At 34.5% G+C, this 20,038-nt stretch overlaps 1 pseudogene across 1 annotated transcript in view; it reads left to right on the forward strand.

Annotated features, from left to right (window-relative positions):
* Positions 1-8,385: 8,385 nt before the first annotated feature.
* The window catches only part of LOC308627583 (proteasome maturation protein-like), a 30,111-nt pseudogene continuing 18,458 nt past the window's right edge, over positions 8,386-20,038 (forward strand). The window contains exon 1 of the transcript in view: positions 8,386-8,503. The product of the transcript in view is annotated as a proteasome maturation protein-like (transcript). The remainder of the gene's footprint in view (positions 8,504-20,038) is intronic.

A 20,038-nucleotide genomic window follows, 5' to 3' on the forward strand; every position in this document is an offset into this window, starting at 1 on the left:
TCCATACATCCACTAGCTAGATTCTTTTATTAACATTTCTAGACATACCACATACTCAGTTCATCAGGTTATTGATCCATCATTCATCTAGTTTTACATATATTTCAAAGCAAGTTGCAGACACCAGCACCCTTCGCTCCTAAACACTTCAGCATGAATATCATTAGCTTGATGTCAGTATCTGATTAGCATTTAAAAAATCTTTTCTTTTGATGTTAAAGAAAACCTACAAGGAAATATTAAATTTATTATGCCTTTCAATGAGTTTTGACAGTAACTGGGTAACTAAACCCCTATCAAGACATAAAATGTTACTATCACCACAGAAATGTTCCTAGTCAACCTTTAACCCTATTCCCTGATAATAATTCCCATTACCCCCTCATAGATTAGTTTTATTGTTCTAGAACTTAAAATAAATGAAATAATTTGAACAAGGCTTCTTTTACTCAGCATAGGTTTTGAGTTTCATTCATGTTTTTGCATGTTTTGCATGTTCACTTTTATTGCTGCATATTATTTCATTATATGAAATACTATAGTATTTCATTATTATGTGACTTGAGTTTCATTCAAGTTTCATTCATGTTTTTGCATGTTTTTCATGTTCATTTTTGTTGCTACATGGTATTTCATTATATGACTATACCACAGATTATTTTTTATCTATTCACCAGTTGATGGACATATGTGTTTTCTCCAGTTTTGCTTTACTATGGATACAGCTGCTTTGAACATTCTTGTATATATCCTTTTGTGGATGTATGTTTTTGTTTCTCTTGGTCACATCTAGGATGAGAATTGCTGGGTTACAGGGTAGATATATACCTAGTTTTATAAGGAAACGGAAGACTTTTGTCAAAGTGGTTATAACACATTCCCTCAACAATGTACAAGAATTCCCATTTTTCACTTCCTCTTCAACATTTGGTGCACACCATCTCAAGGATTCTGTACTTCCTGTATCCTCTGTTAGGTACTTTCTTCACTGTGGGTTGTTCACTCACATACTTCAGACTTTTGGAAGTCTTTTTCTCAGTGCAGCCTTCCTTTTCTATCATACTTAAAATTGCACTCAGCGCACCCACCCAGCCACCCACCAACAACACTATCTCCCTTACTTCTTTAATTTTCCCAGAGAATTTATGTACTTGTCAGTTTGTCTATCCACCCTCCCCCTCCAGTGATTTGTGATCTCCATTATAACTTGTAATTTTTGCTCTTTTTTCCATATGTTTAAAAAGAATGTGTATTCTGATATTGTTGGGTGGATTGTTTCATAAAGTGAAACATTACTCTTGCATTCCTTGTTTCTATAAGCATTCCTGACTCACAGTAAGCACTTAATATATATATCTGTTGAGTAAATGAATATATGGTAACACTTGTGGAGTGGATAGAAGCACAGCAAGACTCTCTATTTGCAAAAGTTTACTTTCGTTTGTAGTCAAAAGTCATCTAGGCACAAATTTGAAATACTTGGGTTAAATCTGATCACTTGTTTCACCAATTAGAATTTGTCACTCTTTTCCTTTGCTTGAACCTAAAAAGGGACAACAGATGAGATAGTAATTCATCATGACTGATGGTATATGCTTCAGTGCCTAGTAGTGACGGAATATCTTTCTCATAGCCAACAATGGCAACTTTCAAGAGAAGTAGATATTCTTCCAGACTAATTTTAACATCCCTTAGAATGTCTGGAAGACTTTCATGGTAAAAATTAAAAGTCTGTGAAATGTTGTAGCCCCTACCTCATTATATATTGTGTATCACTCATACAGGGGAAACACATATGGCAGATTAATTGTATATTGTTTCTTGAAATTGTTTTAAGATCCACTTATCTTCCCAGAATTCTTTGCCTTGTTAATGAGATTCTCATTTGAATATATTGAGAAAAGTTTCGGAATTGGTCCAGCTGTTCAGTGAAACACTATTAAACTGTTACTTCTGTCTTTTTTTCTGTTTTATTTTCTTTTGAGTAGATCATAACTTTGACTCATTTTCATCAGAGTAAGCCCACAAGTTCTCAAAGTAGCCTTGATAGGAATATATACGTTGGATTTGCTTTAAAGATTGTGTACATTATTAAATACAGAAGTCCATCTACTTACAAAGTGGTTAAGTTCTAAAAGACAGTTTGCAAATACTTTTCATTTTTAAGTCCACATAATGTCCAAAGCAGGGGAGACAGGGAGTTAAGTTTGCAGTTCATGGGTATACTGATGCCAATTAGGAAGTCTGTTGTCTCTTTAAAAAATAGCTTTTAGGGCCTCCCTGGTGGCGCAGTGGTTGAGAGTCCGCCTGCCGATGCAGGGGATACGGGTTCGTGCCCCGGTCTGGGAGGATCCCATATGCCGCGGAGCGGCTGGGCCCGTGAGCCATGGCCGCTGGGCCTGCGCGTCCGGAGCCTGTGCTCCGCAGCGGGAGAGGCCACAAGAGTGAGAGGCCCGCATACCGCAAAAAGAAAAAAAAAATAGCTTTTAAAATATTTAAAATTTAAGTATTTATATAAAACATAGATTTTTTTTTTTTTTTTTTTTTTTTTTTTTTTTTTTGCGGTATGCGGGCCTCTCACTGCTGTGGCCTCTCCCATTGTGGAGCACAGGCTCCGGAAGCACAGGCCCAGCAGCCATGGCTCACGGGCCTAGCCTCTCAGCGGCATGTGGGATCTTCCTGGACTGGGGCACGAACCCGTGTCCCCTGCATCGGCAGGTGGACTCTCAACCACTGTGCCACCAGGGAAGCCCACCCCTTTTATTTTTGAATGACAGAATATGTAAGGAACTATAATCACCATAAAAAGAAATGGAGCATGCTTAGCTTTAATTTTAAATGAAGCCTTTCTTTCAGCAGTACCCTTTGTTCCCTGTGCTTCTGAGATCATCAGATTGTTTATACCAGAAAACTCTGCTATGACTTTCATAACAGGAACATGGATTAAGATGTATTGTCATTGGTTCCAGTCCCCTGCCACCTCCTGAAAATGAGGGCTGGGAGTAGGCTAATGTTCTTATTTTGTGAGGCAGGTAGGATGTGAGAAGGAGAAAAAGCAGGCAACTCTGTCTTTGAAGAGGGATCTCCAGTATTCTCTAGGCTCAGTTTCCTTGACAAGGCTAATGAATTGGATATAGGTTGAAGATTTAACACAATCACAGCATAACCTGTTAAACTTGAATTTCAGATAAATAACAAATAATTACTTAGTGTAAGTATGTCCATGCAGTATTTGGACATACAAAACTTATGTACATACAAATACAAATACAACATACAAATACAAAACTTATTTGTCACTTATCTGAAGTTCAAATTTAATTGGGCATCTGGTATTTTTCTGTCAACCCTAATTGGATGCTAACTGACCAGAAGATTCTTAGGATCATTGTCCCTGTTCTTCAAATTACACTGGCCGGCCACAAGCCCCATAAATACCCTCATGGAATGTTTGATCACTTTCCTTTTCTGGCTGCCGCTTGGAGAGGAGCTGCCTCCAAGTCCACGCATTTGCAATGAATGGTCCTGTGGAACTGCTCCAATTTTCTGATCAAGAAGAACAAACAGATATAGGGCACCCACCCCAATAATCTGAAGGTCCACTTCTTTCCATTACAACCGGCTGATGGACCACAAGACTGTGGTGTGGAGCCGGCAGCAGTGGCCTGGAGGTGGTGAAATGGAGATCTGGCCCTACAAAGCCCGCCACCTCCTACATGCAGACCACCATCAACAAGAACTCCCCTGCCACCCTCAGCAGTATCCAGAACATAATCTGCAAAATCAAGTACCTTTGGCATCTGAGCATAGTCTCCAACCACAGAGCCAGCGCCATCCTGCACAGCAGACGCCTGTGACTGTGAAGAGGAGGCAGACGTGCCCCACCAAGAGCTCTTGAACACAACCCTCCCTCCCTGCCCCCCAGAGCAACATAGATGTCAGCCAACATTTCTCAAAAAAAAAAAAAAAAAAAGCCACCAGGTCATTCTAAACTGCAGCCAGAACAAAGTTGGATTTGGATTGTGAAGAGCATTTAGAATCCAAGGTCAACTAATTGCCCAGGTCTGCAGTGATATTATTTCAGTAACTTCACAGTACTGCAATTCTGCATCTTCATGTTTTGGACACTACTTATTGTATTATAGCAACTTTCTCTTTTGTATCTCACAGAAAGGGACAGTAATTAGCTTAGTACTTGCAATGAGGAAGCTTGTATAACAGCAAGATTATGTCCTCTTAATATCTTTTCAACAAATAGCACTGTGATCTACAATTTCTTTTAATTTTTAAAAAAGAATATTCACATTTTAAAGCTTAAAATGTTGATTGTAAAGACTAAAGATGGGGAGAGGCATATCTGATAAATAAGGGCTTTCTTGCCTTCTCATTTGTGAGTCTGGGATGTGGCCTCCTGAAAAGCTGCCCAATCAGGGGCTCTGCTTCGTTAAATCAAATGTGTCAGTGCTACATGCTTTTACAGGTGGAGCTGTGAGGCTCAGCTTTCTCAGCTACCCTTGGTTTCCCTGTGGCAATCTTGCAGAAGTAGCTAGTATCTTAATGAAGAACCTGCTAAGGGGACCCATTAACAATAAAATGACTCTGGGTTGAAGGCAAAGAAGTAGTCACCTGAGCAAAGCCAAGGGGAGGGAGTGGATACTGGGAACACAGAGAAGTCTGTGATACCAAATGAGGGAGATGTGGTTGAGGTCCTTTAGTGGCAAATCTGGAGGTATTTCTGAGCCAAAGGAAATGTCTTTGAGTTATACCAGCTGCAGACTTCTGCTAGAGATATAAAGTCTCATAGGTGTACAAAATTCATCACCCAGTGATCAGAAGACCTACTTTTGTCCCCGCCAAAGTCACATAAACTACACCCTCCCTCTCTATATGCAGGCACCACTGTAGGGTAAGAAGCAGAGGAGGAAGGAAGTTATCTGAGAAACTAAGCACTGTTCTCCGGAGAGACTCCTTTCTCTCACTGCCTCTGTATCAGATATCTTGGATTCATTGCACACAACAAAAATCCCTTATATAGATAGCTTTATCATCGGTATGACTGTGAAATCCTTGAGGGTAAACATTGTGTCTCAGTATACTTGGTAAAGTGCTTCAGGAGAGAAGACATGCATCTAAAGAGATCAAATTGTGCAGAAAAACATGCAGCAAAAAGAGAAATGTGCCAAAGACATACATGGCTAAAATCAATCTTTCTCTCTCTATCCAGTATTCATAGAAAATTATAGAAACCATAGGCAAAAAATATCAGTAAAGAGTGAAAAATCACCTGTAGTTCTGTTGTTCAAACATGTTTCCTATTTGTATTTTGTCACTCCTGCCTCTACCCCTTGCAATGGAATTATATGAGGCACAATGGTTATACTAGCTTTTCGGTTATAAATATATCCTGAACAACTCTCCTTGGTAATAAACCCAAGTCTACACCTATTCTTAATGGTGAGGCATGATTCTTTGCATTAAATTTTTTCAGATTAAATTAGCCATTTAAGTAAATTGTTATTTTTTATTGCTTTAAGCAATGATGTAATGAGCAGCCATGCATATACATAGTTGGTTATAGGGTGTTTATTACTTTATTTACTTTGATGAGATCATGCTTCATTATTTTTGAAAAATTCATCTATTTTCTTATTTTTCTTCCATATGAATGCTGTATTTATTTGTGAAGATTTTCTTCAGACCCTTTGTGTTGATTTGTAAATGTTCAAACTTTTACAGTTTTGTATCTCCTTATATAATTGTTTATTCATTTAACAAATATTTAAGAGGGACCTGCTATTTGCTTGGCACTAGACATATAAAGGTAATAAATATGGCTTAGTGGGAAGAGGCATGGAGAAACACCAGTAATCAGAGAGTAAATACATGATTCTATTTGCAATGAGAGTTATGACAAAAGCTCACAGTGATTAAGTTGTTAATCCTGTGTCAGAGACGGCATCTTTGTGAATGGAGATTTATGCTGAGACATGATATAGGCAAAGTGCAGGAGGAAACACATTAGTGAGAGAGGGAACAGCTGTACAAGGGTCCTATGGCTACATATTTTTGAAGACCTGAAAGACTGGCATGGCCAGATCATATAAGCAAGGGAAGCAGGTACACAAGATGAGCTAGGAGAGACAAAACAGCACTTTAAATGCTTTGGTAAGGACTTTGTGTTTTGGGGGTTGCACTGTGCAGCTATTTAAATTGTCATCTATGAGACATACTCGTAATTTGTTTGAGGAAGATTTTAAATCACCTCTTGTTTATTAAGAAATAGATAGCCATGTAATTTCCATTGTGAGATAGTTCTAATTATTTAAGATTTGAAGCCAGTGAAGATAATTGGAGGTACATCATTGAAAGAGGCAACGATTCAGTCAGATTATGTTCTAAACACACATTTGAGAGTTTTTTTTGCCTGTATGCAATAGAAGCACATATCTTATTGATGCTGTTATTTTAACTTAATCTTTATTTTTAACCATGAGTCTTATCATTCTGATGAATCTGTTGCATTTCGAGCAAGGTATGGCTAATCAAAAGTGGGGTTGAACCAGGAGCTACCTGGATCTTGCCACTGGGCTAGGCTCTTGCCTAACAGAAGTTATCACAGGATGTGATATCTTACAAGACAATTCCTTCTGTGCCAGGAAGCTAGATTTTGAGAACTACAGCCAGCCTCCAATATCCACAGGTGTAGCATCAGCAGGTTCAACCAACTACGGATCAAAAATATTTTTTAAAAAAAGTTCAGGAAAGTTCTAAAAAGCAAAACTTGAATTTTCCATGCTCTGACAACTATTTACATAGTATTTACATTGCATTAGCTATTATAAGTAATCTAGAGTTGATTTAAAGTATACAGGAGGATGTGCATAGGCTATATTCAGTTATTATGCCGTTTTATATAAAGGACTTGAGTGTCCATGGATTTTGGTATTTTGAGGGGGAGGGTCCTGAAACCAATCCCCCAAACTGCTGAGGGATTTAGAAAACTAAGTTTTGAAAGATCAAACTGAACAGTTCTTACACAAATCCTTAGGAATATTTTGTTCAGAAGTGTTTTTCCTGAACTGAATTATAACATACTACTTTCTTTTATTCTTCCTATTGTGACTTTAACCAGTGATTTATGTAATTACATACCTAAAATAGAACTGTATCTATCAAAAAACAAACACAGAACCAAGGATTAAAGCTCAATGACAGAACTTCTCTTAGAGTTTATTATCTATTTAAATAATTTCTACTCTGTAAGACACTGTATTTCATGCTTCTCATGTATTAGCTTGGTTCTTCATATCAGCTCTGAAAAATAGGAATTGATATTTTCATTTTATTTGTGAGGAACCTGAAGCTCAGAGAGGTTGCATCACTTTCACAAAGTCACAGTACTGTACGTGGCAGAGCCAAGATTCACACTGCATCTGTTTTTTATGCCGAGACCCTAGTGGCCTTCTTATTATACCATTTTCTTTGAAGGAAATTACTGTAACATCATGTCTCATACCAGGGACTCTACTAAACCATATGGCATCATTTTTATGCAAATTCAAAAGAGCAGCTCATGAACGTGCTCTGAGCACCCTGGTGCTAAAGGTATGTGCCTTGGTAGACAGAGGACAGGCTGAACTTCAGTCCCCACTCACTCCCTCAACCAGGACCCTAGAGCTGTGAACAACAGATACAACCACATCTGAGGACCTTGAACATGATGGAAAGTACATTATGTAAACAAGTGATCTAAATTAAAATGTCTACTTAATATTTGAAAGCCAATTAATAAGTTGAACTGCAATGAAACCAAAATAAGTCCTTAGTTTTTCCAGAGAATTTGATTATTCCCAATATTAAATTTTATTTCCAGGTATAGTGCAGAGTACAGCCTTCCGTTATATCCTGACAAATTCTATATGGCCTTGTTAATCATGGGCCGGGTATCTGCTTCATAATGGGATTCAACTCTGTTTTTTTCAACTTCTCTTTTTTAATTATTAAAGCTAAGTAAAGTAAAATACCCAATTAAACTTCATTTTGTAATGTATCTTTTTAAATTAAAAAGATTACGATGGAAAATTATAGATATTGAAAGAGTAACATAAGCCTTAGGCAAGTATAATTACAGGAATCAAAACATTGAGTTCATTTATTTATTAATCAAAATGTTTATTTGCCGAGCCCTTTTTTGATAGTGGGACATGGAGGAAGCATAAGGAATCTAGAGCAAGGAGGTATGGTTAGAATGTCATTTTAAAATGAGGTCCAGGTGTGTGACTTCTGAGACTAATTCATAAACATAACACAGCTTCCATCTGCCTTTCTGTCTGAGACACCCACCCTTGGAATCCAGCTGCTGTGATGTGTGGTAGTCTCAGACACATGAAGAAACCACATGGAGGTATTCTAACTGAGAGCTCCCAGTGCGATCTTAGCTTGCAGGAAGCAGCAGCCTCCAGACACTTAACAGAGGTGGACTTTGAGATGACTTCAGCCCCAGGTGCTGTCAGATTGCAACTGCCTGAAAAACCCCATAGGTCAACTGCCAAGCCAGAAAGATAGAGAATAAGACTAATAAATAGTTGTTACTGTTTTTGCTAGTAATTTGTCATTTGTTAAGTAGCACTAGATAACCAAAGCTTTTCTACCTGAAAGAATAACACATATACACGTAAGCATCAGAGAAAAATAACAGTGTTTACAAAAACCAAAAGATATCGGAAACAGGTGAGATCACTGTAGGTCACTGTATCTGGAAAAAGCTTAGTGGAGGAAGTGGAATATTAGCTGGATATAGAAGGAGGATTAAATATAAAATCCATTCAACAAGATATGTATCAATTAATAAAATCAAGTAGCATGCAATAGAAGGTGGATTAGCATTCTAAATAGAAAACATTTTTTTCAATTGTTATTGAAATTAGTTAATTTACAATGGTTTAGTTTCAGGTGTACAACAAAGTGATTCAAAAATATATATATATATATTCTTTCTCATATTTTTTTCCATTATAGGTTATTACAAGATATTGAATATAGTTCCCTGTGCTATACAGTAGGTTCTTGTTTATCTGTTTTATATACAGTAATGTGTATCTGTTAATCCCAAATTCCTAATTTATCCCTCCCCACCCCCTTTCCCTTTTGGTAACCATAAGATTGTTTTCTATGTCTGTGAGTCTGTTTCTGAGTAAGCAATATTTTAATTATTTGTTTTGGATGAAATATTAAAAGAATTATGAATAAAGAAGTTAGTAAACAACTTTAAGTCATTCTCTATTTGGAATTATCATTTTACCTTAAATCATATTAGACCACATTGACCTAATGACAGGAAAAAAAAAAAAGAATTGCACTTGGACCATGCAAAAGGGCCAAGTGTTTGATCTCTCTAATGGAAAAAAAGAAAAATGTTGCACTTCTGCATAAACCAGAAAGGTTATATAGTTAATTAAACTTGAATTAACAAATATCATAATATAGGTATCATTTTTCTCTTTTTACAAAAAGAGTTTGATGGAAAAAATGTTTAGATTGGAGAACAGAGAAGGTATGCTAGCCTCTACAATTTTATTCATTTTGCATTTTGACAATGAAATTATGCCAGACGATGTTCTAATTAAGAAGAACGTTGCACAATATTTTGGCCCTGACTTTTCTATCATTAATATCACTTTAAATTTCCAACACCTCTTGGCTAATAAAAGAGATGACTATGTGGTTTAATGCTGTTTTTGCACCCAAAGTGTAAGTCTTTGAACAGGCAAAGTGTCCAATAGTGTCATTTCCTCTCAGACTTGTTGAGTGTTGGTCACTGAAGTAGAATCTATTATATTATCTTCCTCTCGTAGAGAGTTTGAACTAGCTCATCCACATTGTATAGCTTAGATTACTGTTCATCAAATACTCACAGCCTTCTCTTCATGGAAGAAGTGTAATTTATCACCTCATGGACTCAGAATTTGGCCACGTGACTGGCTGTGGCCAGTGGGTGTGAATGGCAGTGACAGTGTGCCAGTTCTGAGCTGAGACTTTGGGAGGCATGGCAGCGGGAGAAGAGCACACCCCACATATCCATTGCACCTTTAGGTCAGATCTTAGAATGACTGCATGTGAAGCAGAACCCAAACCCAAACTAATAATGTCACCCAGCTTATCCAAGCTCAGACAAAATCAATTGACTTGTAGCTAACCAGAAGACATATAAATGTGAAATAAATGTGGTATTATAAGCCGCTGTGATGTTAGGGTTTTTGTTATAGAGTCTTATCATATAGCAAAACCTGACTGATACATATGTCTACAAATTAAAGACATTTTTGTTCCTTTTTTCAACTTTTCCTGAGACTTACAAGAATTAAATTTGCCAAAGAAAAGGGTTATCAATTTATTCAGACATATTTGTCATTTTCCAAATACATAAGGACAGATAGTTTTCTAAAATAAATATTTTCCCAGAATTTTATTTTGCTCATGGAATTTTATAATCACACTTATGATCAACAAGTGAAAATTTTTTATAGGTACCCTATCTCCATCCGGATAAGTTTGGAGAACAAAACACAGTGAGTGCTGGCAAATAGTTTCTATGAAACCATCTTTTAGAATGTGAAGGTTTTGGGGTCAGAATACATTTTTTTGGAAAAAAAAAGCTCTCCAGTGAATAAGTGAAATATTACCTAGAATTGATAACTTTTCTTATAATGCTATACTTATAACCAAAAAATAAAAAAAGACGCAAAATTTTAAATCCGACAGTAGTCAACCATTTGTCAATGGGGCAAAGAAGTCATTGTAAGATATGCAGACCATCACTGATATGTGGCTCAAGCAAATTTTCTTATCACTCAATCCATATTTGGCTCTTCACTTGTTTTTAGTTCACAATCATTGCTGCAGTTTACTGAACCATACTCTAGATTGGTTTCCGTGTTTTTATTGTTTCACAGTACTTTCTTGCATAGAGAAATTATGTTGGGAAGTTCAAGTATTGCTTGCCTAGACTTTCTCTTATTATGAAGAATAAGATCTTGCTGGTGGTGGTATGATAAAGCTGCCACTTAGAATGGAGGTACTTAGAATGGAGGTAAACATTTCAATCTCCATTCCATCGCCTACTCTGCTTTATAATTTTGGTTTTAATTCATAGTCTAATTAAATTCTCATTTTAAATCAAGCTGATCTGTAGACTACATATTATCTGCAACTCTTTAATGAACATGTGCTACTTATGATTATCTTTTTAGGTCATAAGATTATATTCACTTATTCCAGAGATACATGAATCTGGTATGCAAAATAAAAAACTCAGATAGTCCACCCCTGTGAAATTTGAACAAAATTGCTAAGTTAAATAAATAGATAATAATTTGATATGGGTCATTTAGATACATACTTGCTTCAAAATAGAAAATGGGTCATTTAATATTTTGGAGGCCAATCTTCAATCTACTTAATGGCTTAAACATTCTTTAGTGTTAAAATTTTAATTTCTTTAATATTTCTTATGGTACTGTAGTACTTAATTCTATATAACAATCATTCTGCCACAGACAGTTTGAATAGCATTTGGTCATTTAGTCATAAGGCCAGAAGAGCAAGGTACCTTGCATCTGAGCTTGGGGATTGTGCAGAGTGGTTTCTACGCTGGGTCTCATTCATAATGGGCAGCTGGGCCAGAGCATCACACCTAAGTTGGTAGATGCTGCTTTCAAAATCCTTAAAGGCCCAACAAGTACTTACGTCTCTTCTTAGCTGTGGACTGTGCAAGTGGAACAATTTTTCTTTGCTTTTAAGGGGTGTCTTATACCCCAGGTCACTAAACTTCTAGAGACTTCGCTGACACTATGTCAAAGAACATACAGTAGTCCCCTGTTACCTGCAGTTTTGCTTTCCACAGCTTCAGTTACCTATGGTCAACTGCAGTCCAAAAATATTAAATGAAAAATTCCAGAAGTTAAAAATTCATAAGCCTTAAATTTGCACTGTTCTGAGTGGTGTGCTGAAATCTCATGCACTCTGGCTCTGTCCTGCCTAGGACATGAACCATCCCTTTCTCCAGCATATCTCATCCATTAGTCACTTAGGAGCATCTCAGTTATCAGATCGACTGCCTTGTATTGCAGTGCTTGTGTTCAAGTAACCCTTATTTTACTTAATAATAGCCCCAAAACACGAGAGTAGTGATGCTGGCCATTCAGATATGCCAAAAAGAAGCTGTAAAATGCTTCCTTTAAGTGACAAGGTGGAAGTTCTTGATTTAATAAGGAAAGGAAAAGAAATTGTATGCTGAAGTTGCTAAGATTTACAATAAGAATGAATCTTCTATCCGTGAAATTGTAAAGAGGTGCTGCCACTCTTCAAACTGCAGAAGTTACAGCCACACTGTGTGATTGGTGCTTAGTTATCATGGAGAAGGCGTTACATTTGTACAATAAGGTATTCTGAGAGAGAGGAAAAAAGACCATATTCATGTAACGTTTATTACCATATATTTGTTATAATTGTTCTATTATTAGTTATTACTGTTGATCTATTACTGTGCGTAATTTATAAATTAAACCTTATCATAGGTTTGTATGTACAGGAAAAAACATAGTGTGTGTGCGTGTGCGAGTGAGTGTGAGAGTGTGTGTGTGTGTATAGGGTTTGGTACTATCAGTGGTTTCAGGCATCCACTGAGGGTCTTGGAACATATCCCCGGTGGATAAGGGGGAACTATTGTACTATGTCAAAGAACAGGAGGCAAAGCAGCGAAGGTACATTTCTGTCCCTATGACGTATATGAAAACTCTTTTAGATTATCTTACTTGATAAGAATTGAAATGAAAGCATTTTGGGGAGTGGAAGTTGGCAAGCTTTTTCTGTAAAGGGCTAGACATAAATATTTTAGGTTTTGTGAGTTACATAGAATCTCTGTCATATATTGGTCTTGTTTGCCTTTAGTAGAACTTTGACAGTGTAAAAGCGTTCTTAGTTCTTGGGCTATACAAAAACAGTCCACAGGGTGCAGTTTGCTAACCTCTGTTCTAGGTACTAGGTTCTATTTCTAATCGGCACCACCATGTAAGTTTACATTAATCCACAGTCATTTTCCAAGATCTTTCTGACCATCAGGAGACTTAAATGATGATGTGGTGATGCACTACCCTGCCACCTTCCTGAATCTTTTACATTTTAAAGATACTAGTAATCTCAGAAAATTCTAACAAAAATTTAATATTTGAAATTTTCATTGTAAGTGTAATTTCAATTTAGTTTTTTTAAAACTCTTACCTTTTCACAAATAATTAAAGAAATCTGAGCTTTTTGTTCTATAAAGAAAGTCATTATTCTAGGCATATTTCCTCCTATTTAGCTTTGGCATAGAGGTTGAAATGTCTGTGTGTTATAATACTGTATTAGGAAAAATACCACTAAAATATGAACATTCATTTAGTTTAATAGAACTACTTAACAGTAATTCCCCTACATACAAACATTCAAGTTGCAAACTTTCAAAGAGGAAAACGTGTGTTCGCATGTCCAATCATGTTAAGTTAGTTCACACGTCTGGTATACATTGTCATGTGCATGCATCCTCTACAAGTGGTTGTGCTTTTGTATACTTTACTGTACAGTACTGTATAGAGTACAGTAGTGCAGTATCTTTATTTCAAGCCCAGGATATCCAGAAGCAAGCATAAAAGCAGTGGTATATAGCCGATTGTGCTAGTTGGGTACCTAGGCTAACTTTGTTGGACTTACGAACAAACTGGACTTACGAACTCGTTCATATGTTGGGGACTTACTGTATTAAGTGTTTTTGTAAGTTTTCCCTGAGGTCTGAATTATCAGCCTGGTGATTAAACTACTAGTTTATTCATTGAGAAGGGATAAAGTTTTTCAATTTTAAAATTATTTAATTGATTAATTGATTAATTAATTAATTAATTAGACCGCACTGCATGGCTTGCGGGATCTTAGTTCCCTGACCAGGGACTTAACCTGGGCCACGGCAGTGCCGAATTCTAACCCCTGGACTGTCAGGAAATTTCCAAGAAGGGATAAAGTTAAAGCGGTTCTTTTGCATATAAAACCAAGAAAAGGGATCTTTTGTTAAATTCTATGGCTGTGAGAATAAATAGGCACAGTTTAGTCTCTGTTAGAATTTTTCTACTCTCTTAAAATAAAAGACTTTTTCAAGTTTCTAATAGCCTAGAGTACACATTAGAAATTATTTTCCCTGAACACTCACAAAAGGTTTTTCATTAATGTTCTGGGGCTGAAGAGGTGCCTTATAAGAAACTCAACTACTTTACCAGAGGGTTTCTATTCCAATAAAATTTTGAAAATGGAAGTGATTTATACGTAAATAAAGTGTGCGGTGTAGGTTTGGAAATTATTCCGTTTCTTTTGTTCAACTAATATAATGACTAAAAGAACTATTCTGAAGGTAACACAAGTTGCAAATAAATAAATAAATAAACTGTATGTAGCAAGATCAGTCCTTTGGGGAACATATGGGCAAAAGATCCTACTTGTCTAAGTCTGGTCTGCATTTTGTGGATTTAGGATGTCACCTTTTTATTCTAAATGGGTAAATTTTCCCAACTGCCATTTTGACTTAAACGGTTAATAAGGTATATAATGTATATAAAAATGTTTATAATCTTCATCTGTCATTGTATTACATTTGGATAAAGTCTTTGATTCACGTGGAACTTCTGTACTTCATGAGGTGAAAACATGGTGTTAGAGAAATTGCTCTAACTTTATAAAATATCACATAGGTTCCTAGTCTTGGCTGAATTAGAATAAAGTGTTTGATTTTTCTTCTTTATAAAGACAATACTAAAGTAGTTTTTATTTATCTTTGAAAGTTCCTGACCCTTACCATACAGCCTGCAGATTTTCTTTTTCTTTTCACCAAGATATGAGAAGCTTTATAAAGTCATTCAGCTATGTGATTCAGTGTACCCTTGGTGATCATGTTGACAATACTAGATATATGGTCACCAAATGCAGCACATACTGTAATTGAAAATTTTATATGAGAAAATGCTGTGTTCAAGACCTTATTGTTGCAGAAATGCAGCACCAATAACACAGAGATATTGTTTTCTGGTTTTTTGGAGGCAACGTTTTTCAGTGCAGAATGAATGTCATCAGTGGTGCTGTATAAATTAGAGTCTAGATTGAAGTAAGGAAATATCTTAAGATTTTTCTCAGAGGCCAGTAGAACTATCACTTCCTTATAAGTAAAGATTCATCCAATAAGAAACAGTTTAAGTGAAATGAGGTATTATTAATAATGTCAGAATAATAGATATAGAGCTACAAAAATGACATTGTGCTGTATATATTATTTTTAATGTATTTTGTCACCTTAGTATATTGGAAACGTTATTTTATTTAATGAAAATTCTTCCATTTTTAATGACTGCACAGTATTGTTTTCTTGGCTATTTAGTATGGTTGCGTTTTAAAATTGTTTTCATTTTTGTTTGTTTTTCGGACTCTAAAGACTAACCTTGCAATGTACCTTTTAATATTTTCTTATAGTCATATGTTTGCACCAATCAAGTAATATTATGTTTAGGCAAATTCCTAGATGAGTAATTATCTGCATAACTTATGTCACATTGCATTCTTCTTTCAACTTGTACTCATATTTAAAATTTTTTAAAGCACACTTCCGCAAACTACTCTTCAAAGAAGGTAGAGCAAATTTTAACTTCCTGCCTCAAAGTATCAGAGCATCTTTGCTCATCTCCCTCAACAACTTCATTTTTTTAAAAGAAAATTTACTGTATATTTGAGATTCACCAAATATACATGTTGGTCAAACACTGAAAGCTCATAGTTAAAAATAACATCTGGCTTAAGTTTAGTGTGAAATCAAGTATCATCCACCCATAGAATGAACTCTGAAATGAAAGAATAAAATGTTATCAAAATGTGTATCAAAATAATTATAATTTTTACGACTTTATTACTAAAAATTTTGTAGTCAACTTTTAAAATGTTGCATTACTATGCAGGAACAATAAAAATTCAGCATCTTCTGCTGCTAAATTAAGTATACTGCACTTCTGCTGTAAGACAATGATGCCTCCATTTCACCAAAATAAATGGAGTGCAGGATATTTTTGTTGGCATCTCATTTTTAAGAAGTAGTTTTTCCCTCATACTGTTTATATATTTATTTTTTCTTATTTAAATATTTTTATTATAAACTGTTACATACATTTAGGATTTTTTAAAATGTAGAATTCTCATATAAGATTTTATTTAGAAAGGCTGATAACCTAAATGAGATTCAGTATCTTAATATAAAATGGAGGTCTTTAAAATTATTTTTTGATATTTTGAATGATAGCATACCAGAGATTCTGCAGAGTTTTTATTAAAGTAATGTAGTACTCATATTCTGCCATGTAGTTTTTCACATTTTATAAATATGATTTTCTACATATTTTTTATATTTATTGGCTCAAAAATATATCTAACATTCTTTCAAATATTATCTAGTTAACACATTTTCTCAACGTTTGTATAGTCTGCTAATTCATTTTTCTATAACTATTTAAAAGTTAATAATGTTTTATTATATATAATTAGCAGCTTTCAAGATCATAATTGTTGCAGAATTTTACCCAAGCAATGATAAATTTAAGTTTATACTTCAAATTATATACAGAAATCAACAATTAAAATATATAAGAACTTTTCTGTACGTGATACCCAGAGGCTTACCTATTTTGGAAAATGAATATTCAGATATTAATAATAATTCTGAATGGTATGCCTTAATTTTATTACTGATATTGTTACAGTGGTTAGATATGATGCTATAGCCTATCAGATTATACATTTATTATGCAAACTCTATACCTGCCATTAACAGTGTTGAAGGAGACATTCATCATTAAAAGATAAAATCTGTTGACTTGAAATAAATAGTCTGCGAGACATTTCTCCAGAAAAGATGGGTTTATTTGGCAGCAGCAGAGAATTGCAATTCGGGGTTTGCAACCATGGTGAGCCATGTGCAAATCCCTACAGGGCAAGGGAGGTGTAACCTTTTATAGAGAGGAATAGGGGGCTGGAAGAGCTATGGTAAACAGAGTCCATGGCTTTTCTTGGGCTGAGCTGTTGCCAGGAAAAGGAGTCTTTCTTTTTCCTGTTGGGATCTGCTATCATCAAAGTCTATAAGAGCGCCCCCTTCTGGTCTCCTGACTTCATTTAATTGAGATTTCTGTTAATTTCTTACAAATCAAAGCCAAATGGTAGATTGGTACAGAATATTAGCATGTCGTCAAACTTCAATAAATGCCCAAGTCAAAATGAACCATATTTTAAATCTATATCTACATTTATCTTCTGTATTTTATGTGTTGCTTACTTGTTCCTGTTCTTTTTTTTGTAGAGGTACTTATTTTTAAATGACACATAATTACCATTGAAGAGTTACATCCTTTGTGGAAAATATTTTAATCTTTTAGGAGATTATCTAGGAAGTAAGCTGCAAGATTTACTGGAATTCTTATTTAAACTTCTCTTTGTTTAATTAAAATTGATTTTACTTACTGAAAGCCTTGTGAACATGTACTCAGATAAGTGTAGATTTCCTCCAATTTTTAAACATCTACTGACTTTTTTAACTTTGTTTAACTTTTTTAAACATCTACTGACTCTTTACAGTTTATTTTGTCTTCTTAGATGAGTTAACCATAACCCTAGCTGGCTGAGTGAATGAGAAACTAATTTTGAGAAAGTTAACTGTGTAATTCTTTTTACGATTTCATACTGATACAGGTAAAACAAGATAGTTTTTATGAATTTAAACTGATTTTAATCAGTATCCCAATTATACTTCATAATTCACCAATTCTCAAATTTTGTTTATGTGAGAAGAAAAAACTCTTTGGAACTAACTTTCTATCACAAATATCTATATAAACTAATTTTCAACTCCTCCTTAGTTGGAACCATGATTTCTATTTGGAGAAAATGTATATCCCTAATATGACCATCATTTTATATAAGCCCACAAAACCTAGAGGTGATAAAAAAGAAGAAAGAAAGTACATACATATACAGCTTTTTTTAATTCAATTTTTTTTTCTAGATAACCATTTTCAAAAAGTGTTCCTCTGTTCTGACACACTAGCCAACTTCAATCAAAATGTTTCTTCATAAATTCATATGTCTTACTGTCTGTACACATCTGATTCAATATTGACCTTGAAAAAAAATTTAAGAACACTACAATATGGCTAAATGACATAGTTATCAAATTGTTTAAAAGATAGCAATTGACTGTCAAATACTACTTATCTTCAAGTATGTCTCTTCATTTTTCATTGCTTTTGCATGGAAAGAGAACAAAAATATCCCTGATATCAATATATCTATCATCTATATCTATATTATCTATTGATATATATATACATAAATATAATACTTTACATATAGGTATACATGTATGTATATAGATAAAGAGGTATATATGTGTGTACTTTACATATAGGTATACATGTATGTATATAGATAAAGAGGTATATATGTGTGTGTATATATAAAAGATAGATAAAAATATAGATATAAAACAATTATAATTTTGGTTCTCTACCTCCATTAATTATTTTTAGCCACTTTCAAAAATTAAAAATTAACTTTCTTCTCCAGGCTTCCTTTTTTGACTATTAAACTGTTGAGTGCATGAACCTAAGAAAAGCATAATTATAAGGAAAATACACTATACATGTAATTAGAAAAAGAAATATATTAAAAAATCTGAAGTATTTATACCTTTGTGTTTAGATCATTTATATTATGCCACATTTTATTCATTCTAAGAAGAAGTTAAAAAAAAATCTCCAAATCAGTTTACATTTTGCAATCCCCTTTGATCAAATGGCAATCCTTACTTGCCTGCACATGCACATTAAAACTTGTATATGGGTGCCAGTGGATTAGAAGAAAATCTTAAAGCCTATTGAAGTAAGGCCACATTATAAATGCTCTTGATGGCAGAAAGGACAATATTTCTGATAAAGCATGCACATTTATGATGCAGAGTTATAAAATGGTTCAGAAAAATTGGACATTGAAAGTGACAGTGTTTTAGTAATATCTTAATTATTTTTGAGTTTTATGTATGCATGAGAGTGATATATGATAAAAATGTAAATGTAAATAAGTCTAAGAGAACTCTTTAAATGTGTGCAAAGCAAAAATACTAAATGTGATGAAAGCTTCGTACCACGGTTAAATTGTGTCAGTATATTTTATTCACTTATAAATAGTGTTCCATCTATTTGCATCTAATTACAATTAATGGGGTCTTAGATTTAATGACATATAGTATTAACAGTATTTATTTATTTTTAAAGTTTCTTCTTTTCTACAGCCATTTTCTCTTAAAGCCCTGTTTGTTTTTTTTCAGCTTTATTGGGGTATAATTGACAAATAAATTGTAAGATATTTAAAGTATACATCACGGTGACTTGATATGCATATACATTTTGTAAAGATTCCTCCCATCTAGTTAATTAATACATCTATCACTTCACATATTTATCTCTTTTTTTTTGCAAGTAGATTTAAGTTCTAATCTCTTAGCAAATTTCAGTTATACTATACAGTGTTATCAACATATTCACAGCCCTTATTTAAATGAAGGAATCTATACAGATTGCCAACAAACACATGAAAGGATGCTCAACATCACTAATAAAATGCTGTAACAGAACTTTGAGATATGCTTGTAGGAGTCAAGCCACCAGGCACTATAGGTATCAAATACTTTATTCTCGCAAGTGCTTTCTGAAGTAGTTGGTTGTTAAGCAAAGATAAGGATGTAAAGCAGAGAGTATACTATTACTGAACATGTCTTCTTTAGGAATTCCTGGAAAGAAAGAGCAAACAAATGTAATTTATTTAAATACAGGATTCTATGAGATATTTCTGACCTTTAAAGCTTTTAAAGATTCCAATATGTATCTTACTCAGAAAACTACATGTGCGGAAAGTATATCTAAATGTGTTA

The sequence above is a fragment of the Mesoplodon bidens genome, assembly GCF_964165515.1.
Source record: "Mesoplodon bidens genome assembly, chromosome: 14".
Classification (NCBI taxonomy): Eukaryota; Metazoa; Chordata; class Mammalia; order Artiodactyla; family Ziphiidae; genus Mesoplodon; species Mesoplodon bidens.